At 39.2% G+C, this 26,419-nt stretch overlaps 1 long non-coding RNA gene across 2 annotated transcripts in view; it reads left to right on the top strand.

Annotated features, from left to right (window-relative positions):
- Positions 1–2,117, top strand: part of LOC131410181 (uncharacterized) — a 51,047-nt gene extending 48,930 nt beyond the window's left edge. Inside the window, exons 5-6 of one of the 2 annotated variants that reach the window (XR_009221182.1) lie at positions 1,772–1,916; positions 2,037–2,117. This is a non-coding gene — a long non-coding RNA (uncharacterized LOC131410181). Of the gene's footprint in view, positions 1–1,771 lie in introns of both variants that reach the window. The other variant, XR_009221181.1, reaches the window with a different exon arrangement.
- Positions 2,118–26,419: the final 24,302 nt, after the last annotated feature.

Raw genomic sequence — 26,419 nt, 5'->3', positions numbered from 1 at the left:
TCAACTCCTTTCTCAATTTTTTTTTTAAAGCTCCGGGTGCTCAATTCCATCGTATCCATTGTAACATATGCAGCCGCTAGTCTAACTCAGCCTTTATCAATGGTCAATATAAGCACCACGGTGTTTGCATAGCCGTCACAAAACGGTCATGTTTTCGGTTTCTTTGATCCACAGCGACGGAAAAGTTTTGCTTTGCTTTTTTTTTCCACATCTCTTTCAGTGACGGTGCTCTCCTCCCAAACAGTTCAGGATTTCTTTATTTTTACAGAGACCTAAAGAGTTAGGAGAAATTCAGTGTGCGCTGACTCACCTCCTCTTTTTTTTTCCAGTCAAGATTAACACTAAACGATGTAAGCATTTAAACAAAATAGGCTTTAGTATCATGAAACATGGATCTCTTCATTAACCTGGGCAATTATGTCACTCTGAAGAAGGAAGTAATAAAAACGAAATCCTTGCGAATAAAATAAAATTATGGAAGCTATCCATCTGAGGTCTGGATGCACCAGAAGGACGGTTTGGTCTTTTTAAAAAGAGCTCTTATTGATAAACAATTATTAATACGAAAAAAATGTATAAAGCTAACCCTATCAGGGTGCCTGCACATAGTAGGTACTCAATGACTATTTAGTCTTCCTTTCTCCCTTTCTTCTCCCCATCCTTGGAAACTCTGGCAGGAGATACAGACTTCCCAGTGGCTAAGGAAATCATGCTCAAACTTCGCTTCTGGTTCATGTAATCTCCACTCACTCAAAAAAAAAAAAAAACTCACAACATTTGTCCAGGGAACTTTAATAGCTTATGAAAACTTAATGGAAATAGAAAAAATAAAAAGTATAGTGATTACGTACTTACAAATCCGAAACACATTAAATTATTTGGAACTTTTCAGTGTCTATAATAGGTAACTATCACCATTTGATTTCGTTTGCCAATTTCTACAGTAAAAACGAAAATTGTGGGCTGTTGCTCACTTCTAGCGTTTCTGCTACAGCAGCCTTCACCCACGAACTGATCTATCTCGACCTCATATTTTTCATAGCGCAAATTTTATGTGGACGCTGTTCAGCTATCCACTTTCGAGACTTGTGCTCATTTTTTCTCTTAAAAAATAAAATGAGAAAATAGAGAAGGAGGTTGTAGCACCCACGGGCGGAGAAAACCCACCTGCCCGCTCCTCCTGCTCTGATTGCGGAGTCGCTGGAGAAAACAGTCGCCGGGAGCGGCTTTGCGTATCCTGCCCCATCACCTGGTCCAGGCGTCTTTTCTTTGGGGCCCATTCGCCGGGAGTAAACAGTCACGTCGTAGCGAGTTTCCTGGCGACTTTGCACTGCTCTTAAACAGAAGAGAATTCGCGCACGTTCGCCTCCGCTTAAAAGTTTTCCTGCCTCGAATTGTTTAAGTATTAAAAAAGTGTTCCCGCAGCCTTTTTGCCCTTTCTCCTCCTAAATGATGAGGGCAGTCACGGAGGGTGACCTCGGCTCCCGCCGCATGTCTCAGCCTTCTGGAGCAGGGCTGCCCTGCCAACTGAGCGGGCGCACACCGGCACTTAGGCAGCACGTGGCTCCCGCCCAGGGGAGTGCGTGGGCACAGCGCGCGCATCTCCAACGCGGTAGCCACGTTCCACGCGCCAAGCGTCAGGAAAACTGGCGGCACCAATATCTTCTCTTTCGACAGGCGCCCGTGGGGAATCTGTGGAGAGACCAGGGGCGCGGTAGTGGCTTAGAGACCAGGATTTTACTCTTTTGACATCTTATTTATCTCGTTCTAGGAAAATACCCCATACGTGAATAGACAGAAATATCTCCGGGCCCTCCACTCCAGGGGGCTGCAAGCCCCGCGTGCGACTGAATCCTCCTGAGTCCCGTACCGGGTTCCCCCTCGCGCAGAGCCGCAGGCTGGGCGCGAAGGTCACAGTAAGTTCAGAGGCGCGGATCCGGGTCAAAATTGAAAAAGAAAAAAAAAAAAAGATTCCAAGTCCGGCCCGGAGCTGCTGTCTGGGGCTCAGTCCCGCGCCCCCTCGAAATCCTTCTCAGAGCGCGGAAGTCCTGGATTACTCTACTTTGCGCAAACTGGACGCCACGCCTGAAGGGCCCGCAGAATTACGCGCACGCCTTCCGTGGGGTCCTGGCATCAGTGCGGCTAGCGCATGTTGTTAGTTTTGCACACTGAGACTTGAGGTGAGTTCCCATCCTCCACCCCATCCCCCTAGGCCCGAGAATAACTCCAGGGTCCTCCCACTTGGATGTCCAGGGGTCAGGGCGGGCCGAGGCTCCCAGGACCCCTGGTGTCCTGACCGGGCCTCGCACCGAGGGGCGCTGGGCAGCGGGGACGGCGTCCGCACCGAGCCGGGGCACTGAGGAGCGGCGGCCCGGAGAAGCCCACGCGAGCTCCCGCGCAGCAGCCAAGTCCGAGGCGTGTCCAGGCTCGGCCTGGAGCGAGGGGCGCGCAGGGGGAACGGCTTCTCGAGCTTCGTGACGCAGGCAAGTCTGGCCGGGAAGGGAGAAGGGGCGGGAAGGAACTCTGTTCTCGTCGTGGCTCGAGCCGGTCTGAGCGGTAAGGAGACACACTCGGGGTGAGGGTCGCAGGATCCCAGAGCTCCGAGCAGCGAAGCTGGGCCTGGCCTCAGCTGGGCCTGGCCCTAGCGACTCTGCGTCTCTCCCCGCCAAGTCGGCGCAGCGGCCTCCACCTTCTGGGTGCTGGACACAGTCTGGCCACAGGTCGTCCAGTTGGAGACGGCCTCGCCCTTAGAGAGAGCCTCTGCAGATGGCCGGACGGCAGGGAACCCCCAGGCACCGGCCTAGATGGAGAGAATTCACAAGGGTATTTCCAGGCCCCGTGGCCTCTGGGCAGAGGTTAGCTCAGGGTCAGGTTTCTTATTTGACCAAAAAAGAATTACACAAGTTTCCCAAATCGGCAATCAAGGAACTCAGGACTGCTTTCTTGGGATCCTATAGGTATTTTTGCCTGTAGAAGTGAATTTGGGACTTTCTTCTTTCCCTCAAGTAAGCTGGTCACACAGACAAAAGGTAGGTTACAGGCCTGGGAGGGATTCATCCCATGTTCATGTATGTGCCTCCTTCTTGGGACATTGTGTGTTCCCCACACTCCTGGACCTGCCAGGGGAGGTCTTGCACTGTGCTGGGGAGGTGGGCTCCCCTGCAGGCCTAGTCTGACATGGGGGTGAGCGACTGTCTGGCAGACTTGGGAGGGACTGCAGAGAGGCACGTAAAGGACTAGGAGACAGGACCTGAGCCTGTGTGGTGGGCTAGGGGTGGTTAGTATAGTTCTCTCCTTAGGAAAACGAGGCCTGGGAAGTTTTGCTGCCTCGACTAAGAAGACAGGGTAGATATGCCCAGTCTAAAGGTGGACAAGGCCTGAGCTCCCAGAGCCCAAGCTAGGATTCGAAATCTGCATTTTCCTGGCTGAGTTTCTTGTATTTTAAGATTCTTTCCCATTTGTTTTCTATTTACTCTTTAGTCAAATATTTTTGAAATCTTTCCGAAAAGAATTCATTCAGTTAACAGCTATTTATTGAGAGCCTACTATATGCCAGGCACAGGAATGGGATAGTGAACAAGACAGTTCTTGTCCTCACAGAGTTTACAATCCAATTTTCTCTATAGAGAAAAAACCAGGCAATTAAAATATGCTGTGAAAAGGAATACATGGGCGTATCCATGGTGAAGTGAGCATGGCTATTTAGAGCTGTTTACAAGAAGTTCAGCATCTCTGGAGCATGGAGAGGAGAGGAGAGGACTGGGGGAGGGTGGTGGTGCGGGGGAGTAGAGAGCAAGCCTCAGGTGATTAGCCTGGACCCAGGAGGAGAGGTTAAAGGGTGAGCAGTACATCATGGGGCCTTCATGGTGGTGGCACAGGAAACAAAACTGAGGAGGGCATGGTGCTGCACTAGATCCATCACATGCCCTGCGGTTTCCCTTCTGGTGTTAAGATTTGAAGGATTCACTTTTATTTTCTTAAGGGAGCTGGTATTTCTGTGCCAGGACCCATTGAGGCATGTATAGACAAATAAAACATATCTATCCCTGTTCTACCTACTTGGTTAATACTTCAGACTTTGAAAAGAAAAAAAAAACAACAACTAAAAACTAACTTTAGGAGAACCTATTTACCAGAAAATTTTGTGAAAATATTGCAATTAGAAAATTGATATTTGAGATTAAACCTAATAGTGAAGAAGACATTGTCTTGTCCTCATGGAGTTTACAATCCAGTGGAAGATACAGAGAAATAAATCCAAGATGTTCAACAACCCTGAATATAAAGGGCAGCAGACAGGGCAGGCTTTAAATTCTCAGAAAGCCAGGTCATAAAGGTGTAGCATTTAGCTCAAGGTAGCTCGGGGAGGTCCCATGGGGAAATCTGAGAAAACATTCGTAGGAAAGAGAAAGCTTTCGTGGGTTGACATGGCCCTTATCCTCTCTGGAAATGTCAGAGCCTTCACATTCATGAGTCTGAGGACTGCTATAACCTAATAACTTTGTTCCAAAGAGACAAAAACAGGCCTTGCCACTAACTAGACGTAAAAAAGTGTTAGTTTGATGTCACAATTATTAATTATGAAAATACCTAGAAATTAGAAAACAGTTATTAATTATGAGAATACCTAGATGTATCTTTAATTGGAGCTACTGAATTTCTTTGTAGCATTTTGGTAGGGGCAGGAGGGAACAATTGGTTGAGCGCCTGCTGTGTTTCATAGGCACTTCACATGTATTGCCTTTTCTAATCCTTATAACAACTCCATAAAGTAGATGTTTTTATTTCCATTTTATAGATTAGGAATCTGAGGCTCAGTGAGTTTATGCATGGTCACTTGGTGAGTAAGTGGCAGAGCTGTCTCACTCCAAGTCAGTGTTCTCTTCACTCTTCTCATGGAGTCTCCTCCCAACCCAGAGAACAATGATCCTAAAAAAGAAAATCATATTAAAAGCATTCACATTTGAGGACTTTAAACCCCTCAAATTATATTTTAGGGTCACCAATATAAAAATTAAAGTGACCACAATAAATAGAACACCAAGAATGTTTTATACAAATTGAATTCATTTTCAAATTTCAGAATAAAGAGATGCTTATACGTTAGTTTTGTTTTGTTGTACGGAGAAGCACATGCATATAGTCTTAGATTTAAATGGAAATTTCCTTTTGAATTTTAGATAAAAACTAGACTATTGGTGGTGAACACGATGTAGTCTATAGAGAAACTGGTATATAATAATGTATACCTGAAACTTACACAATGTTCTAAGCAGATATGACCTCAATAAAATAATTTATTTTAAAAATTGATTTTCTAATTTGTAGTCTGTAGGTCACTTTCCCTGGGTGGTGACTGAAGATGGCTTGTCATTAGTATGTAGACCATCTGGGGTTTGTGATTGGGGGAAGGATTATGGTAATAATATAATTTTATAGATTGATAATATTTGATAGGTAAAAGGGAAAGTTTTTTTTTTTTTTAAATCCTAGGATGACATTATTCAATCAATTAATTCAATAAATATCTGTTAAACACATACTACCTGCCGGGTACTGTGCTGTTTACTGAGGGTATAACATTGATCAAGACAAACTGAGTCCTTGCTGTGGAGAGTGTATTAGGAAGGAAGGAAAGCAACACTTGCTCAGTTCCCACTATGTGCCAGACACTCTCCTGGACTCATTGAATCCTTTAGACAAGCCTGCTGCCTGTCCCTGTCTATACAGTACATGCACACAAAGGGGAGGTTCAGAAAATTTAAATAACTTGTTTAAGATCACATGTCTAGTAAATGGCAGAGCTCCAATTCAAACCCAGCAATAAAGACTATGCTTTTTCTTTACGCCACACTGTATCCTTGACTATACTTGCTAGTCATTTTATCCTTCCTTGGCCTGTTTCCTCAACTAAAACAGCTGGGTAACTGTTCTTATCCTATTTACCTCATGGAGCACTCTTAAAATCCAAAAGCACTGTAAAAAATTTTTAAGAAAAGAAGCTGTTCCTAATTGTTTAGCTTAATTTAATCTTACAGGAGAAAAAGCATATGAACTCTAGTAACAGGTTTATTATAATCTATTGATGGAAAAAAACTTATAGTCCAGTAGAATCAGATTTTGATGAAATTTTGTTGTCCTTTGTTTTATTAATTTAATGCCAAACACTTATTGGGCACAGTAGAATTGCACTGAGCCTGTAGACATGGAGATTAGGGCAAGTTTTTTTCTCCAAAAAGAGCTTCAAGTCTAGTGGGTGAAAGAGACATAAACAGGTAAATTATGAAAATGTGCTATAACAGATACCCAAGGTCTTTTGATATCTAGCAACATTCTGAGCCTCCCTTGTCCAGGCTAGAAATTTGTTTCCTGACATTGTTTCTCAAGCTAGAAGACACTTGGGCAGCTTGTTAAAAACGTAGAATCCTGCTTCTTTTAGAGTCTTGTAGAGTCAGTTTTTCTGGAGGTGGGGCCTGACTCTCCATTTTAAGTGAATTCCCCGGCAGTTCTTATAAAGCCTGGCTACACCAGCATTTGGGAAAACAGCTAGACCACTCGATTATAGTGAAGTGGCCTAAAGAAAAACAGCCCCCCAGCCCCTGATAATGTGGAGGGATGTGGTTATACTCTACCAGCAAAAGTTAAGAATCCAAACCCCTTAGGGAATAAGTGTGCTAAGGGGTGGGAAAGGTTGATGGGAAGTCTTCAAAGTAGTTATAGATGACATAAATTATTGCGGGGGGGGCCAGTATTTTGGCTAATAGTTTTACCCATGAGTTCATTTAAAACTGTTAGTAGTTGCCACTCAACTCCGGAGCCTCTAGTTGATTACTAAGAGTACAGCAGAGAGTTCCAACTGTTCTTCTTTTTTTTTAAGCCAAAGAAACTTTTATTCAAGTGAAACTTTAGTGAAAGGCTGATATATAAAGAAGATCTGTTGTGGCTGAAGAAGAGGATAGGGGAGGAAGAGATGGGTGCCCTGAAAACCACCATGCAGCTGTGCATTCAGCAGCCTGTGAGGACTAGGCTTGCCTTTTTTGGATTCCAGGCCTGGCACCATGTAGGCACATAAGAGGTGTAAAGTATTTGATGACTGCAATGGACTCATGTTTTTGTTCCCCACAGATTCATATGTTGAAACCTAATCCTCAATGTGATATTATTTTGGAGGTGGAGTCTTTGGGGAGTGATTTGATCATGAGAGTGGGGGCCTCATGAATGGGATTAATGCCCTTATAAGAGAGACTCCAGAGAGCTCCCTTGTCGCTTCCTCCATGTGAGGATACAGTAAAAAGACTTAACGTCTGTGAACCAGGAAGCAGCTCCTCACCAGACACCAAATTTGCTGGCACTCGGATCTTGGGCTTCCCAGCCTCCAAAACTGTAAGAAGTAAATTTCTGTTGTTTATAAATTACCCAGTCTATGGTATTCTGTTATAGCAGCCCAAACGGACTAAGACAATGACTGACTGAATGAATAAATAATGAAATGTCATCATTTCTGCTTCAAAATGTAATTGAAGAGTGCAAAGCTTGCTAATATTTTTATCAGACCAAGGTAAATAATCCATTTAGTGGCTCATTTTCATCACCAGATTATTTGGCCACTCTTGGTCCTATTTCCCTTCTTTTAACATGAGCTTATGAAGCATTTGGCTTTTACAGTCCAATTTCCTCTAGGACTGTTTTCACTTGACTTAATCAGGAAAAGAACCCAGGTGAAGTCAGGAAAACTGACAAAATTCAGGCTGTTTTTTTGGGGTAGGTGGTAGGATAGAACAAAAAGAAAGGAAACCATTTCTGTGTAAGAATCACACATGATTAATTTTAAAAATAAAATTTATTTTTTACCTGATTATAAAAATAAAATTTTCACTGTAGAAAGTTTGGAAATTCAGTAAAGCACAAAGAAGGAAATAAAATTTGCTTTTCTTATCATTATCCAGAGATAATGCTGTTATTGGTGTCTATCAGTTCAGTCATATCTTTATACAGTAGAATTCTTTTTCTAAATTAGGATCATATCCTAATATGTTTTTAACTTGCTTTTATCACTAAATAATATACATGAATATTTTCTATGTTATTAAATATTGTTCTATAACATGATTTTTAAAGTTTCTGCACATAATTTATGGAAGGATGTACCCCATTTTGTCAAATTTATTATTTTTGAACGTTTGGGTTATTTTCCATTTATTTCACTATTATGAAGAGTGTGACATTGAGTATTTTTTAATCTGTGTGTGTTTGTGTCTCAGTATTTATGGTATGTCTATTTTTTAAGACTTTTGACACATATGGCCAAATTGCCGTCGAGAATGGTTGTGCCGAGGCAGACTTCTGCCCACGAGGTATGCAAGTTCTTGCTTCTCACACCAGAGCTTTACTTGTCATCTACAATGACGTTCTGGTTATTTATGACCAGTATCTGACAGTGAGCACACCACTTTCCTAGGAGGAGAAGGAGATATTAAAGACTTGAGTGTAGATATTTTCCAGAATTTACAAAGAAAAGTCTATCTTAATATTTTGTTTTTCTTAAAAAGCAGCAAAGTACGAGGAAGGCTGATTAGCTGGCTCTGCGGCTGCGGCTCTTAATGCCTGAAGGGCATTCTGAGTTTCCTTCTTGACTTCAGAGCCTCATTCTCAGCCTAAATGAGACATTACCCTAGAAGAACCTCTGCCACCATGACCACCACCACTTCTGAACTGAATCTGTCTTTGGCTGTAAATTTGCTTTGGGGATTTTTCTAGAAGTTAAATTTATTTGTGTGGAGGCTGAAACTAGTCACTTGACCACATTTGTGATATGAGTCACATTAGAATAAAGATCTAGAAGGGTGGTGAATTGTTCTGCCTAAATTGCAGCAATAATGGCTGTGGATATTAGCATTTATAGCTACAAACATTCTCCTAGTCCCTCTCAGTTCAGTCTGGGTTTGACACTTTTTTTCCATGATCTGTACACGAAGAGTGTGTGTGTGTGTATGTGTGTTATTTTGGAAATTTTGAACAAGTGTTCCATATGTTGTTATAGTATACTGCTATAATCAAGTGTTAGCTCACACACACATACACACACACACACACTTTACATTGACTTGAGTTGCTCACAAAACTGAGAAACTGGCAGAATCTTTAACTTGTAACTTGGCAGTATTGCAATTTAGAGGCAAGAAAGACAAGCCAAATTGGATGAAAATTGTTTGAGAATTTTTTTGTCTTAGTGAAAATCATGTAGCTGAGTGTGCACATTCGGACGTTTTTTTTGCTTGATTTTTAACCATATTCATTGGCACTGCCAGAGGCAGTTAAGGCTTCCCAGTGAAGGCCTATGATGTCCAGGGGAATGTATGGGGATTTATGGCCATCCTATCCATGCTGTTAATGTTAATATGACTATTGGTTTGATTGTTTTGAAATATTGATTGGGGAAATTTGAAATGTGATTTTATCCAAGCTTCATAAATCTATCTTAATTATATTAACATAGACTTGGGGGTTGGGAGGTCAAAATCAGACATGTTTTCAGGCCTGAGCTTTCTCCATGGGTTCCTGGGACATTCGTGGTGTCCAGGACACAGCAGGAATCTGATAACTCTGAGGCTTTCTCTTTTGAATGCTAGGGGCTTTGAAATCATCTTCACAATGAGGGAGGATTCATGAAGTAAGGAAAAGCTGTTTCCTTTTTAAAACATTCAGACAGCAGCACAAACATCTGGGAATTTATTTGAATACTCTGGTTCCCTGAATTACCCATTTCCTTAACATATATTTTACTTATTTTTCCAAGGGGGATAAATTTCTACTTTGTGTTTTTCCCAGTTCAGCTGTGTTAGGCTCCTCATTTTAGCATTTAGGTTGCTTGGTATTTAAGGACACAAGGTAGGGCCCTATCACACAAGCTGTGATTTGAGGTGGAGGGGATGTTGTCAGATGTGAGGGGCGAAGTGATTTTTGTGTGTGGAATAAGTTTCGTTATATTAGAGTTTCGCTTTTTATAAATTAAAGAGAGAAATGGCTAAAAAGATCTAGTGTATCTTTTAAAAAATAATTAAGCAACAATATTTACTCAATTCTGGCATTAAGCAAAGCTGTCATTCTCTTTCTCCTTTTCAGAACTTAATTCCTCTTTTCATTTTCAAAAGTCATGAGACTTCTCTTTCTCATTCTTTCCCTCACCCTGCAGTGTGTCAAATAGTGAAAAGGTATGTGTGGTGGAGGGAGGTGGTGGTAGGGCAGTGGTCAGTGTGTTCAGGAAGCTGGGATGAGAGAAACCAGCTTGATTTCTGCACGTAGAACATAGTTTATGTCTGTTTAGGGATGTGAGATCTGGACCAATGTAAAAATTTGGACGTAGTTAAATATTTCAGTATGTAATATCAGATGATGAGTCAGGGCAGCTTTTACAGCTTCTGGGATTGTCGATGTGGCCCTCTCTCTTTCTGTTTTGTCATATTTGTAAAACAAGCATGGTTTTCAATGTTTGGAATTGGGCTATTTTTGACTAATTGGACTGTATTATCATAAGTGTCTTAGTTTACAATGAATTAAAATATGAGAAAAATATGAGATACGTTGATTAGTATGACTAAATAGAATTTAATCTAGTGAATTCATTTAGTAGGCATTTTAGGATATTACAGTTCCTACAGTGAACTTCAATGAGTTATAAATAGCAGTTGTTACTCAGCAGCATTGGACATGAAAGTGTGGAGACTGGGCTTAAAAGATACAAATTTAGCGTTATAACCTGGCAGTTGCCTGTTTGAATATCCTCCTGCCAGTTTGAATACTGTTCATTTGCCCTCATCTCATAAAAGTAGATTGCAGAACATATTTTTAAAAATTCTACCTATATGAACTCACAAGTTTATTTAAAAAAAGTTAAACAGTAGTTAATTGTGATTTGTGGTCATTTCTTTTTCCCCATTGATTTAATCTCTGCCTGCTTAAATAAATAAAGGAGTATTCTGGATTTTGGCCCCCCCACCTCAAATTTAGGACTACTGTGAAGTGAGACTATGACACTTGACTGTGGAAAGGTATATATTTGTACCCCATTTCCTGAGTTCTCTCCTCAGTGTCTCTTTCTGGTTCAGGTGGAATTATCAACTTTGTATCTAGGTCTGGTGAAATAAAATCTGAGGGACAGGGTCCTCCCAGTCCCCCATTTTCTGAAATGTCATGTTGCCTGACATGAAGGAATACACAGCCACACTCTGGTACCCTGCAAATGTCCATGAATATATGCCCAGTTCCCGACTAGGAGAGGATGCTCTGTGAGGAAAAGCCCCTTGAAGTATGAGGATGTGTTGCAACAAGTCTCAAAAGTAGTTCACATTGAGATCCAGAATTACACATTTGGCTTTGTGGTACACAGAGCCAAAGCAAGGTTTTCATTAGCAAGGGTGGAAGTGCCTAATACTCTGTTATATCAAACTTATTTGATTAATGAGAGGAATGAGAGTTATGGATGTTTTTGTTTGTTTGTTTTATTGTGTGTGTGTGTGTGTGTGTGTGTGTGTGTGTGTGTGTGTGTTCATGTGTAGAGGGTGTTTGATGAGAGCCAGGCAGTGTGAGAACAGTTCTAGGAGTCTGATCTCCTTGGGAACAACTCCAGATTTCTCATCTGACCCTGGTAATCTTTGAATATCACTTAGCACAGTACCTGGGTCTTAATAAATGGGTCTGCTTCGTAGCTGCAATAGAAATTGATCCCTCTGCCATGCGGTTGTCTCCCCCCCTACCCTCCCATTTGGGCTTTCATCCTTGAGTTTGGGTCACAACATTTGGGGAAAGGTGGAAAAAAGCAGAATTGGCAATTATCCCAGTGATCTGCATTCTAATTAATTAAGGTATACTTCTTTTCTACTTTTTTGGGGGAACTGTGCCTGTAGGCATTTTGTGGGAAGGATGCATTTCTTAATGAATAACTCTACCTCAAGCTTTTTTGGACCCAGGAGGGGATATAAAAAATAATTAGCTACAAGGGGCACAATTGAAACTATAAGATTTAGACTTAAGCCAAGAACTTTATTTGCATATCAAATAAATGACAGAGTCATGCTTGAAGTCTCAGAATCTCTAGCTATCATAATCAGTAAAGAAAGTGAAACCAGATGTTTTCATTTAAGCTTTGAATTGTGTTACTATTAAAATAAAAATCAAGTTTCCTGAAGTATCCTTCTAGGTCCAATCTAATCATTTCTCTAGATAGAATTCTCAGAAAGGCCAATGGGATTTTGAGAGTGGAACCTGGATTTTGCTGTATTTAACAGTTCTCTGTGAAGCTACGTACAAATTTTGTCCATTTGCCATTTTGCTGTACGTTTCTTAAAGTGCTATTTTTGTTATGGTTTCAGTGATTCTCATCCAAAACATAGCAGCATCATGTCATGGAAAAACACTGGACTGGAGAATCAGTTCTCGTCTCAGCTCTTCCATTAAATGAAAAGATTTGAGCTTTTGGAAAACCACTTTAACTCTTTGGACCTCAGTTTTGTCAGCTTCGTTGTTCTGCTATGGAAGGTCCCTTTCTTTCATCTAACATTTTAAGTCTTTATTAGAACATGCACATCGTAATGAGCTAAAAGTATACTCATCTGTAGAAATTTGACATCTCAAGCTTCTGAGTAACACTGCTAAGCATTTAAAGTGAATATCAATGTTGGCAGAAGGTGTAAGTCTTAGCATTAGAAAAGCAAATACCATTCACTTATTGAACTGACAATTTAAAAAATTTTAAACATGTTAAGAATAATATTTAATGTTTTTCTCTGTTATGCTAGTGATCTGTGTTTATTGCAGAAAATTTATGAAATTCAGAAAAGAAAATGATCTTAATCTCACCACTCAGAAGTAAGCAGTAATATTTTGATATATTTTCATTCCTTTTCACTCTCTATATTTGTTATATTCTATGCCGTATATGATTTACTAATTATAATTACTAATTTTTACTAAGTTGGGATCATATTATTTGTGCTATTTTATATCTTGCTTTTTTTCTCGCTTGAGACAACATTATGAGTTGCTTCCTACATCCTTATTCTGAAACATGATTTTTTAAAGCTTTTTATTTTTGTTTTTGAACTATAAAACAGATACTTGCTGGATATAAAGATTTAAACAATAACTAGTTTTACAAAGCAGAAAATTAAACTTTCTCTCATTCCACTCACTCTCTCTTTCTCGGTCACAATCCCTGGAGATAACTTCATTTAAAGCTTGGGGTGTATTCTTACAGTCATTTTAGAAAAATGTTAAGTATATAAGTGTGTATGTATGTCTGTGTGTGTGAGAGTTTTTTCCCTTAAATAAGGTCATTCCAGTCACACCACTTCATACTTCATGATTTTTCAGGCAGCATCACAGGGTGGATGTTTTCTAGTCAGTGTGTGCAGCCAGAGTTACCTCACCATAGTGGCTACACAGTGATCCCCTCCATGGATGCTCATTTTTATTTAATCAGTCTCCTATAGCTAGACATTGTGGTTGATTTGAAATTATTTTATTTTGCTTTTAAACATGTTGCATAAATATCTTGTATCCAAATCTTTTCGTGAATCTTTGATTATTTCCCTAGGATAAATTCCTGGATGTAAAATGACTGGGTCAAATGTTATATGCATGTGACTTTTGTGTATTGCTAGTTTTCCTACAGAAATGTCATCCTGGTTTACGTTCCCACAAGCCATGTACAAGAAACTCTGCCCTGCGCTTTTCCAACTCTGAACTGGTCAAAATTTATGGCAAAATTTTCATCACCACTGCACTAATTTTTACCTTAATTTTAGTCCAGGACATTCCTTTTAAAGTATAGGGAAAAAAAGTAATTCAGATTCTCTGGTGCCTTGATCATCTTTGATTATTCTGGTGAGACTTTGTAAAGGACCCTTAGGAATTTTAAGTTTCACTGTACTATATTTCTATTTTTATTTAGTATGATGAATTAATAAATTACTAATTTATATATTCCTTCTTTTAAATTTTGAAACTGGCTGGTTTAGATTTCCTTTTCTGTTAAAATATAAAGTCCTTTGAGAATGATAACATTGTAAAGGATATTGTCATTTTTATTCCAGTAACTAGAGTCTGGTTTGATTGAGCTTCTAAAAATCATTATTAGTGGGAGAGTGGAAGAAAGCCCAAGATCACTGGGTGGAGTGCCTTGTCCTAGGGGAAGGGAAAAGGGGACGAATGGAGATTCAGTGTAATAAATGGCAATTTAAATACATTCGCGTTTATAATGACCAAGGTTCAAAATCTTTTCTTAAGCATATTACAGTAAAGCTAACCATATTTTATCTGCATTGAATAACACACTTTAGCACTTGATTTTAGTGAATTGTAACCATTAGTAGCAAGCCACAGTTTCATTCAGTCATTAAAGAAAAGTCATGTGTTCGATTTTATTCGAATGTTCTCCTGATCTTTAGATTTTGTGACTCTGGAGATACACCCTAGTTATTGCTATGCGTTTTTCCTAGGAAAGAGATCTCCCAAATAGGCCATGTTTTGAAATATAGCCAACACCATTTTAATATAGCACTCTACTGTGGCGATTCAGTTTATGACAATGGAATGCAGCGGTAGCTAGTCACAAAGGAATTGAGATCGTGGTGTAATGGGGAGCAGGTTCAACCCTAAGCCAGGATGCTTGTGTTTGATTTCTGGCCCTGAATTAATTAATAGCCTGGATTACTCTGGGCAGGTAATGTAGGTAATTACAATATAGGCATCTAATAAATAGCGGTGAGACAGAGCAATTCAGTTTAGGATCCTAACACTTCATGATGTCTTCATTAAATCAGGTGGTCAAAATACAACTGGATAAAAAGAACACCTGATCACCAAGTTCAGTTTATGCCATACAGACAGGCCTTTTATTCCTCTTTGCCTAAGTTTCTCCAGCTCTAGCACAGTGCTGGTACCAATAAGATATCACCTGGAATCTATGACCTTTTTTCTTCATTTATTAAGCAAATATTTATTGACCATGACTATGTGCCATGTCCTGTGCCACCCACGTAAATTTACAGTGGTAGGAGTCAGGGGAGTCAGGCTGAAAGATACACATAAAAGGAGCCGACCCTCCATCTGGCATCCCTGGGTTTTGCATTGCAATGCAAATGCCCCAGGCCTGCCAAGAACTTCACCCTTGGTTTAACAGCAGGAGGTAAGGATCTTGTTTGCAGTTATTGGTGCCTGAACCTTCTTTCAGTATGCAGAGGTTGGAGGGGAGAAGAAAAGCAAAATTTGGATATTAGAAGTATCCCTTTCCTCATCGATCTTGATTCATGAATTTCATTATGGTATTGATATCTTTAGTCATTTATTTTACAGATGGCAGTAATTTGTTTTTGATAAGTAGCCTAATACCTTTTCAATCAGTGAAAGACCAACTTGTCCACACAATCAGATAGTAAATTAAAGACACATTCCAAATACACATTCACACATGCAATTCACAATGGATGCAGGAACACACATGCAGCTATTAAGGCACCCTGCCTTGGTACTTAAGAATAGATTTTGACCTACAGTTGAGAAATACAAACTGAACCACATGTATTTGGGGAAAAAATTATGCCTTAAGAAGAAAAAAGGTCTGAGGCAGAAATGTGGTAGTTGAGAAAGAAGAACTTGTAAACCACCCCAGTTTGTCTTGTCAAAATTGGCGTGATAGAAGCAGCATCGTGCCGAAGTGTCTCTAATCAGTATTTAACTTTACTGAGGCCACAAAGTAGGGAAGGCTTCGTCTTCAATCTTGTGAAAAACTTTTTTCTTTCTTTCTTAAATATCCTGTCATAATCAAGAGTAAAAAGTTTAACTTCATATATCTGAATGCATTTATTCTTGGATTCTTATTTAATAAAAATTTAAAAAAACCGCTTGAGAAGAAAACTCACAGTCTATTATGTGTGGCACATTCTTTGAGGCACAGGAACTCAGGGTGCTCTAAGAAACACTATGACATCTTCGGGACTTTCTGTCACCTGGGATTTAGGTCAAAACTGCAAGGCACATGTGACCATCTCAGGATGTTCATCTCAGGTGTTGATTACACTCTATGTCTTGATGAAAGATTGGGATAGAGTCAAACCATGTGTCTTGGTGGTGTGTGCCTGTAATATTTGCATTGGGCATTTATTAGCTGATGAGTTACTGGAGATTTGCGTTCTTCTGAGTCAGCCAATGTTATCTGGCTGTTTTATTGCAGTCTGAAGTTGTACTGCAGGGGGCCTTGGACAGCATGTTTTCCAGGTGTTGGACAAGACTGACATTCACAGAACTTGCAACTGAATGTAACGTTATCCAGCGCTAGTCTTGAAAATACAATGACTCTGCAAAAAATTGTGGAAGATTTAGAATGACTAAGACTTATATTTCCAAGACTATCTTGGCTTTATGAATTAAATTCTAGTGTATCTTTCTCCAGTTTTCTGTCAACCCATCTTGCCATCTCTGGGCCCTGTTGAACAGTCCTCAAACCTCCACTCAACTTTAAAGCCTCAACACCTTGGATTTGACTCTCAGTAGTCCAGGGCTATTACGTAGAGAAAGAACAGAATACAGAGGAAAGAAAAAAATTGATCAAAAGGTTGAAAAAATAGGACTTATGAAGATTAAAGGAGCTAGGATTATTCAGCTTGGAAGAGAGAAACTGGTGGGTGGCTTGACAGAACTTTTCAAGTAAATGAAGGGTTATTGTATGGAGACCAGCTGTTCTTCTTGCTGCTGAGAAGAGAACAGAAGGAAATGGTCTTTAACTTCATCAGGAGGCAGCTAGGTTGGACGTAGGGAAGAATTTCCCAAAAGCGAGGTTTGTTAAGCACTGGAATGGATTACTGTGGCATCTCTTTTTCTGGAGATGTTTGGAAATAAGACAGAAACTGATGTGGGAGGAATGGTTTAGATAGGTGGCGCCTTGCCTGAGACACTGGAGAATCAACCAGATGACCTGTGGAAGCCCTTTGCTGGTCCTTTGAGTCTACACTGAGCCAACTGGACCTCAGCCCTACAAGGTATGGAGAAGTGCCAGGCTAGTTCACGCCTTCAACTGTTTTAGCAGATGCTGAGCCAGTGTTCATTTTGCCACAGGCTTGATTTTCTTGGTATCTAGTTGTTATTTGGTGGAAAGTAGTGATTGGGGCAGGGGTGGAAAGGAGGTAAAGAATACAGCCTTGTCGCAGGGTAAAACATACATAGCTCTCCTTCAAAGAATTCTGAGTGAATAAGGGTAAGGTCTATGAAGTGTGAAGGGCCCTTGTAATTTTTTTCTTTCTTTTTTAAAAGCCTCAAATACTTTGTTCCTCAACAGTATAGCTTCTGTGTGTTCATGAAAACTGCTCCTTCCTTTAAGCTTTTGAGATATAGAAGTATGTGTATATCTTTGGAGAAGTGTTCCATTTAGTTCTGATTAATAAACTAATTAGAATTGTAGGATTCTAGACTTGGATGGACTCTTGGGGAGACCATTTAGTTTAACACAGGGAAAGAGTTTTTCTAGCCTTATTAATAACCCTTGAATTGTATTGCTATGACAGTAATAAATATATTATTGTAAATATTATCATAAGAATTTAAGTAAAATTGTATTAACCAACTCTGTTATTTTTGTTAAATAAGCTGTTTAGTACAATGCTTTCTACTGAATTGAACTTTTTTTTTAATTTAGTTCATTTAGACACAATCTAAGAGATTTGACAATATTTACTCAGTTTTAAGTGCTAAAAATTTGAATACTGGATAATAAAATATTCTTGGTTGCTTTGAACATGATTATTGCAGTGGAACCACAAGAAGGGATTGATTCAATACTCAACGCTGATTATGAAAACACACACACAGACAAACACACATACTAAACCAAATATAAACCCTTTGTTCCCAAACAGTTAAGATGAAGGATTATACTACTGCAGTTTTTAGCCCAGAAATTTTTCTCTTTCAACTATTCTGCAAAATTTTGAGATTAAAACTGTATTTTAAACTTTACTTCTGACCTCATTCTATAAAAATGTCATTAAAGAAAATGAAAGTAACATTTTACTGTGCAGCATCAGACTGATGAACATGGTGTATGCTTTCTCTTTTAGTCATTGCCTTTAATGCTCCATTCACAAAGATTCAGAAAGAAGCAACTGCAGCGAGGACGTGCTTTGGCAGGCAAGGAGGGGCTTGCGTTCAATCTCCCACCCCACTGTCTAGCTTTGAACTATTAATGTAAAGCCCAGAAACCTGAACTCTTACCTTTCCCTTCCCCAATAGGGGTAACCAGACCTATTCATATTAATCTGGTGAATGTCCAAAAAATTAATGGGTCAGTCTAATATTCTTAAGGCTTCCTAGATTTTCTTTGTTCTTACAAGATACTCAGGTCTGTAAAACCTGATTTGTTCTTAGGAACACCAGCAGACTGCTTAAAGTTGGATTTTTCATTTAAAGAATATAACAAATGGGGAAGTAAGGGCGATAAACCAGAGAGAGCTTGATGCTTCTGGCCCAGGTAACAACAGTTAAGTCAACAAGTCTTTGAGCTTTGCTAACAATGGCAGCCTGAAGCTTGGGTTTGGTCAGTAGTCTGTATGTGCCCTCTCTCTAATCAGAAAAGTCATATGTTACAAAATATTTTTTCAGCTTTTAAAAGTCTGCTGACAGGTTATCTGATTCATTGAAACAGTTTTTGAAAGGAGCAAAGCTAGAATGTTTGATGCATCTTATGGGTCCTTGGTAGAGGTGACGGAGTGTGCGCGCGTGTGCGCGCGCGCACACACGCACACACACTTGTTCTTAAGACTTCTGTGGTCAAGGGATCTTGCTGCTCAGAACTCGGAAGTTGGCCTAATAAAAGACACTAGACTACAGTACTTGCTTTGTTTATTCTGTTTGACTGAACCAAATGTCTTCATGTTTCATTTTCAATTTTTATTGTAAAAACTGTGAAAGCAAAGTATTTGCTTACTGCTGGGATTTGATTCTGTCTTAAAGACCTGGAGAAGAAGTTTTCTACAGGTTTGAGAAAGCTGATGTTTTATCATGCATTCATAGTACAAGGTATAAAAATGTAAAGTAACCCAATAAGAGTAAACAACGACAAAAACTTAAAAAGTATTCGAAGTTGAATATTAGTACACTTCTCACAGAAGAAACCCAGACTTTTAAATAACTGCTCCATGCATTTAACATGAGAAATCTTGAATGTTCGTTCCTTACAGTTAAAAGATCCGATGTGGTTGTATGTTTCTGTCCTCTTGTTCACATTGGCCAGCTATTCATATACATGGGAGAATTTCTAGCATGAGTTCTGGTATATCATTCTGTGTTATGGGGTCTCTATCTGTCTTTATGATGCACATCCTGTTGATTCTACTCATTATGGCAGAAAAAGGAATTATTTTGGATTATGATTATGCTATTGATATGCACTTGATCCTTTGGCTAAGATAATCATAAATTAGGTAAAGCCAAGCGTATTTTAGTTCTTAACCAGGCTATGTATTTTCCACCTGCTCAGACTAAAAACTGTCTTGAAGGATTAAAGGGATGGGGAAGGTTCATGGGAGATCATTTTTAAAGGAAGAAGGAATGATATATAGAGTTAAAAAGCAACAGTACAAACTGTTAAAAGACCAATGTTTCAATGCAAATAAAATCCAAGTTATATAAAAATGCTGTGTATGATATGTTTATTGTTATTAGTTTTTAGGCTTCGCAGTCTTTGGGGACTTGGCTGGCCTGGATTTCTAGTTTAGTAGAGTACATTCAGCTGCATTGTACACTTGAGTTCTATGGAACTGTTGTGCTTCATCCCTGTTTACCTCATCCTTGTGGGCAAGCATCTGCTTTTGCATCTTACTTCTTAGAACTGCAGCTGGATTTCTGGAATTCTGTGGCTGTCTGGTATTTTCTTCTGAATATTAATATGATTAAATTGTACCAGTGGTTCTATTTTTATCTCTTCAAAATGAATATACTCTAATATTTTTAGATTATAAAAATGATATAGCTATATTGTAAAATTATTCAAACAGCATAGAAAAGGGTAGAGATTAGCAACAAAAAAGTCCCAGAGATAACCACTGGTAGTATAATAACACATTGGTGATCATCCTTACAGATGTCTCTCAATGTATATATACATTCACATATCAATATATATAAGTAAATACACATTCACTTTTACATAAATGAGATAATACTATACAAACTATCTTGTAACCTTTTCCCATACTAATAACCATAGATATATATCATTATTTTAGTGGGTGAATTATGTGTATTGTATACAGAATACTGCCTGGCACTCTGGTAGGCCCTCAACCTCTAGTTGATGAATGAATGAGCCATAATTTATTTAACCAATCTCCTATTCAGGGACATGATTTATTTCCAATTTTTCACTATTTTAAATTACACTGCAATGAATATCCTTTTGCATCTTCTTTGTTCACATGTACAATGGTCTGTTTAAGGAAACTTCCTAGAAGTGGAATTGCTGGGGCAAAAGGTAGAGATATTTAACAGTTCGACAGTGATAAAGTTGGTGCGTTGCTAAATTTATGCTTAGTTTATGCTCAGTTTACACTATCATCAACAGTACAAAGAGGTATCTCTTTCCACCCATTCTTCCCTACACTCTCATTTTTGTCAATCTTGTAGAATTTGCCATTCTGATAGAAAAATTGCTGTACTGGTTTTATTTGCATTGCTTACATGGCAAGCAAAGCTGAATATCTCTTTGCATATTTATTGGCCATTATGTATTTCTTTTATACATTGCCTGTTCTTTCTTCAGTGGTTTCTCTTGAAACACCGGAGACCTGTTTTATCCTGCTGAAGTAATTTAATTTTATAATCCTAAAATATACTCCAAACAAGTAACAAAATACTTTCTTTAGCTGGGTATACTGATAAGTGAACATGTGGAGCTGTGGTTCTCATTTGTCAGAAATAGCAAAGAAGAGGATTTGGAGATTTTACCTCTTAGTGCAGTGTCTTTTTGCTTGAGGTCCACCACTAAAGTTGTAAGAGATTTGTTAAAGAGGAAATAGCCGTTTGGAGCAAAGATTAGGTTGCCCAACATCTGGATTCCAAAAAATGGGGACAAAATAAATTATTCATATATTTTAAAATGACACACTTGGGCCGGCCCGATGGCTTAGCAGTTAAGTGCGCGCGCTCTGCTGCTGGCGGCCTGGGTTCGGATCTCGGGCAGGCACCGACGCACCGCTTCTCTGGCCGTGCTGAGGCCGCGTCCCACATATAGCAACTAGAAGGATATGCAACTATGACATACAACTATCTACTGGGACTTTGGGGAAAAAAAGGAGGAGGATTGGCAATAGATGTTGGCTCAGAGCCCGTCTTCTCAGCAAAAAGAGGAGGATTAGCATGGATGTTAGCTCAGGTCTGATCTTCCTCACAAAAAAACAAATATATATATATATATATATAAAAAATAAAATAAAATGACACACTTTATTCCTCACTACTAAATACAGTGTTCACCTTCCTTCTGTTTGTTTTAGCTTCACCATGCTTCTGAAATGTGTGTGTGTGTGTGTGTGTGTCTGTGTGTGTTTAACCAGAGAGAAAGTGCTTCCTAACCTCATATTTAGTGTTGGGACCATCACTTAATTAATGAGGCCATTTTTTTTTCCAGACTCAAGTTGCTGCTGGAGTCCCAATATGAATAAATCACAGGGGTTTTAGTACCCTTCTACAAAGTGATAATAAAATGCTTATTGTTAAAAACAGTAGGTTGTGTCTAATGGTGTTAGTTTAAATTCTTAATGTCCAGGCCAAGATGCCAGAAAATGAACCTCAGTTTCTTGGTAATAATAGCATGAACTGGCTTCCAGGAGAGAGATTTTATGGCTTCTCTGACGGGCCCCTGTACTTCTCCGTTCTCCAGCCCCCTTTTCCGCAGTGCGGAGTCACCTTGCTCAGCTCCCCGGCGTCACCTGGAAAAACGTCCTCATCAGTGAGTACTTGTGGGGTTAGGGTGATAATGAATGTAAACGAAAGAGTGCGTGTTTCAATTCAAATAGTTGGATTAGTCACAGGGATACTTAATCCATTTACAAAGAGTAGAATCCTCCACCAAGCTTCTTTGTGTTCATCAGAGTATTTTGTAATCATTTAAAAGAAAAAAATGAACAAGTGTTTGCAAACCGTGTAGGAGTTGTCCACCTAACAGAGTTCTAATTTTCCTGATTCTAAATAGTATAAGCAGTTGGAGACCTTTTAAAATTTACTTTATTTTTGTATTTTTAAATTGTGGTTAAAATACAGATAACATAAAATTTACCCTTTTAACTATTTTCAAGTGTACAGGTCTGTGGCATTAAGTACATTCAGGTTGTTGTGCAACCATCACCACCATCCATCTCCAGAACTCTTTGCGTCTTGCAAAACTGAAACCCTGTATCCATTAAACACTAGCTCCCCATTTCCCCCTCCCCCCAGCCCCTGGCAACCACCGTTCTATTTTCTATGGAGATTTTTTTGAGGGATATTATATAATACCTCTTTCTTTTAAAAATAGGGTAGAAATCCATCAATCAAGAATAGTTTTAGGTACATTCCTGCCTGGACATACAGTTGGACAGTCCTATAATTATACATCTTCCTGAAATGCATTTCGGGTCATTTCTACACGAAACTTTAAAAAATACTTCCTATGAGTACAGGAGGTTCTTGCTTTTCTTATCCCACTAACTTTTTGAAGCCATAAAAATATCTTATTAAGGATTATGCAAAATAACCTCCTACAAATCCTGATATTATTACACTGCCCAAAAAACTTCAAAGCATCAGGAAAGTGTTTTTTTTTTTTTTAACTAAACCAGATTCAGCTGGCTACCCCACTTGGCTACAGAGTACTAAAGAAGAGACTGAACTTGATCCTGCTGCCCCTGCATACACAACACTCCCATTGACTCTAGAGAAGACTTAAGTGCATGAAAGGATTCCAGGATCAAAAGGTTAGCTCTACGGGGAGCTGTGTCTGGCTCAAGCAATCCATTTTTTTTTTCTATTGACAGTGAAAACGTTTTATAGTTCTTTTTCAAAGTTTTTCAAACTTTTACAAAAACAGGCTACTTGTGAAAAACTGAGAAGGCATCTAATTGAACTATATCCAGAGGAGATCATGGCAGAGACCAACAGGGAGGAAAACATTTCTAAACCACAGTGATATTGGTCACATCATTTGTATTTTAAAAACAAAGTATTTGAGGCACCAGCAGAGGGAAATTTTCATTAAGAAACCTGGTTGGCCTATGAAACAGAATGCGCGATAAACTAAAACACAAAGCTCATGAGTTTATCTTTGCTAATGAGTTAATGCTGGCAGGATTGTATAACTTTTGCATTTTATGAAATCTATGAAATAGGAAAAAAAATACATGCTATATCTAAATGTATAGATGTGCAGATGCTTAACCAACATTTAATTCATCGCTGGGAAAATAAATGCCTTGACATTTTAAAAAGAGAAATTGCCTTAAGGAGAGTAATGAACCAGCAGAGTAGTAATAGTGTTTTTGAGGAAAGTGAGATATGATTCCACATGTTATGGTTCTCAGTTTTCTACATTTATTGGAGCTCCTTAGTATATCTAAGAATTCATTCATTCGTTTATGGAACTTTTTTTGTGCACTTATAGTGTGCCCAATGTTAATGTAATAGTTTTCCAAAACTTCAATTGAGCAAGTATATAAGGAAGTGGATTACATTAATAAAACAGGACACATAACTGGGGAGGGGGTGTGTATCTCAAGTAGTTTTGCATTCTTAAATCACTTTTCATTAGTAAATTTGCCTCAAGAATTTTCTCTAGCTTCACCTGGAACCTACACATTTTGATTGGCAAGTGGCTTCTGTGATATTACTTCTAGGAGTAGCTATTGTAATGTTTATCCTAATATATGTACTAGGACAGAGAATGCTATGTTGAACTAGCTTGAAAAGCATGTTTTATAGTTAGAAAACTGATTTAATGTCATTAGAATTTCGATCTTAAGCATCCTTTATTGTATGAGCAAAGGAAAGGCTTGGTGAGGAGCTTGTCTAAATAGTTCCCTTGCATTTTCACATAATTGGGCTTGACAGTTTTCTGCCATTGCACAGGATAACTGTAGTTGATGGTGTTCATGTTTTTACTTAAGGGCCATTGAATTGTATTAGAAACTTCATACTACACTCTTGTAATCCTGTAAGTCATTTTTGAGTTGCATGATTGAAAGTGAATAATAATGTGCCGCAAAACAAAAATTACTCATGCAGTTAAAGCTTTTTGTGCATGTGTAGTTTTAGAAACAACCAGTCCACAGAGAATGGGGCTCATGAAAGAAATGAAAATACGTGCTCATCCCCACCCACTCTTTGTTGTCTAGGCCTATTCAGATCTGGTGAAAACATTAAGCCACTTAACCTAAGTGGTATTGGATAGCTAATTTATTCAGCTTCTGAAAGGTACCAGATTAATGCTTATAGAGGCACCATCTTAAATTTTGGGGTTGGGGGAGTTCTAGCAAACTCTTCCAGTTAGCATGTGCCCACAGAAATCAGGTACTTCTTTTTTCAACTACCTTAGCTTTTCTTGGGAATTTTTAGGTGTTTTATGGGTTATGTTCTTATATGGTGGTTAGGTTGGCTTGCTGAAATGGATCTAGAAAGACCCAGGGCAGTGACTGATTGAAAAAGAGTTACTGTTTGGGCACTCAGAGAGAAAATCAAGGAGGTGTGACAGGGAGCAGTTTCTCTCTCAGACTCCCAAATCTCTCTTCTAGCCCATTAACATTAGGGTCTGAAATTTTCCCTGTGAGTGTCATTCAGGCCATTGTTTCCAGAAGGGCCCTGCTAGAATTCAAATATGTTCCTTTGGAGCATTAGCGTATTAGTTTAGATGAGTTTGTCAGACTAACTAAGCAGTTATCTATGGAACTAAGAAAGAAGGATCCAGGAGGAGTTAGGCGATAGACATTCAGGTGTTAACAGAAAAGGAAGTTGGAGGAAGAAAGATCCTGAGAATATAATAACATCTGTGGAAGGCAGGCCAGGGGTAGGCACATAGCATGGAATTTTGGCAGCTTGACTTAGCATAAACATCCCAGAATGATGGCTTTGTTGGTCATGGGGATGATAGAAACAATGGAGTAATTCCTGTAAAGAGGGTTTAGGTGTCACTGAAGACAAATGTAACCTGTTTCACAGCCTGATTTGGGGTTTGGTCTTTACAGTAGCTCTTCATGGGAGATTAGAAGGCCTTAGCCTATATATGGGAAAAGGTTTCATCTCAAGGCTTCATTCTGCTTGATTGAGGCTGCTTGGGTTGGGATGCTGGGTCAAGAGAAGTTCTGAGGCCAAGTCTAGACTCAGGGGAAAGAATTCCATCATGCAGTGATTCCTGCCATGGCCCAAGGGGAAGGAGTGGTCATTGCAGCCTTAGACTCTGCTGCATTCCAGCAATGGCAGTGACAACTCAGTCCAGTCCTCACAAGTGTGAGAAGAACTTGGGACATCCAGCTAATGAATCTACGAGAGTTCCCAGCAGCCTTGGTGGGCCTCAGCATTCTCCTTCATATTTGTATTAACCTGGAAAATTGCTTCTTGAAGAGAAAAGGAAGTGATATTTTTAGAATTGGATCAGCATTTCCAGCACATCTACTGATGGGCTAGCTTCTCGGTGTTTACATGGCAACGGGATAAACTATTATTAGTACTGCTCACATCATGGTACGGTATCAGAATGTTTTTTGCTGTGGTAGACCAGCTATCCAGATGAGAAAGTTCAGTGCATTGATTTGTTGAAATTACTGTTGACATTTTAGCTGTGATTCTTGCTCGGTTTCTTCTCTAATGTCAGACTGTAAATTGTCACGTCCTTCAGAGAGGATTTCGGAAGATGATAAAGCATTGGATCGTATTTAGTGCAATGAGTTTTTCTTGAATCCTTGCTATGTTTCTGACACTGCTGAGTGCTGTGGGGGATACAAATGAAAGAGGGAATGCATGGTTTCTACCCTCAAGGAACTTATAATTTATTAAGAGAGACAAGGCATTCATGAACCAGTTAAATTATAAGATGACAGTATATGATACATGATACTTAAAATGATTTAGTAGTTTAGAAAAAGGAAGGAACAGTGGGATTATTTAAAGAGCTCAAATATCTATAGTCTACTTCTCTTACTTTAGTGGTCGAGGACTCCAAAACCCTATGAAAAAGGGGATAGGAGGAATGGAAGAAGGCTTACTCATCTCTTACTTCCTCGTTCATGCAGTGTTGCTCTTGTATTGTCAGTGTCTATGGAAATTTGGAGACTGATGGGAAAATTATTTTCAGACATGGGAGTGAAGGCAGTAATGGGAGAATATTATCCAACTGTAGCTCTTGCCTTCT

This window comes from Diceros bicornis, chromosome 9, assembly GCF_020826845.1.
Source record: "Diceros bicornis minor isolate mBicDic1 chromosome 9, mDicBic1.mat.cur, whole genome shotgun sequence".
Taxonomy (NCBI): Eukaryota; Metazoa; Chordata; class Mammalia; order Perissodactyla; family Rhinocerotidae; genus Diceros; species Diceros bicornis.
Note: the sequence above shows the minus strand (reverse complement) of the source record. Positions and strands in the feature narration are given on the sequence as shown.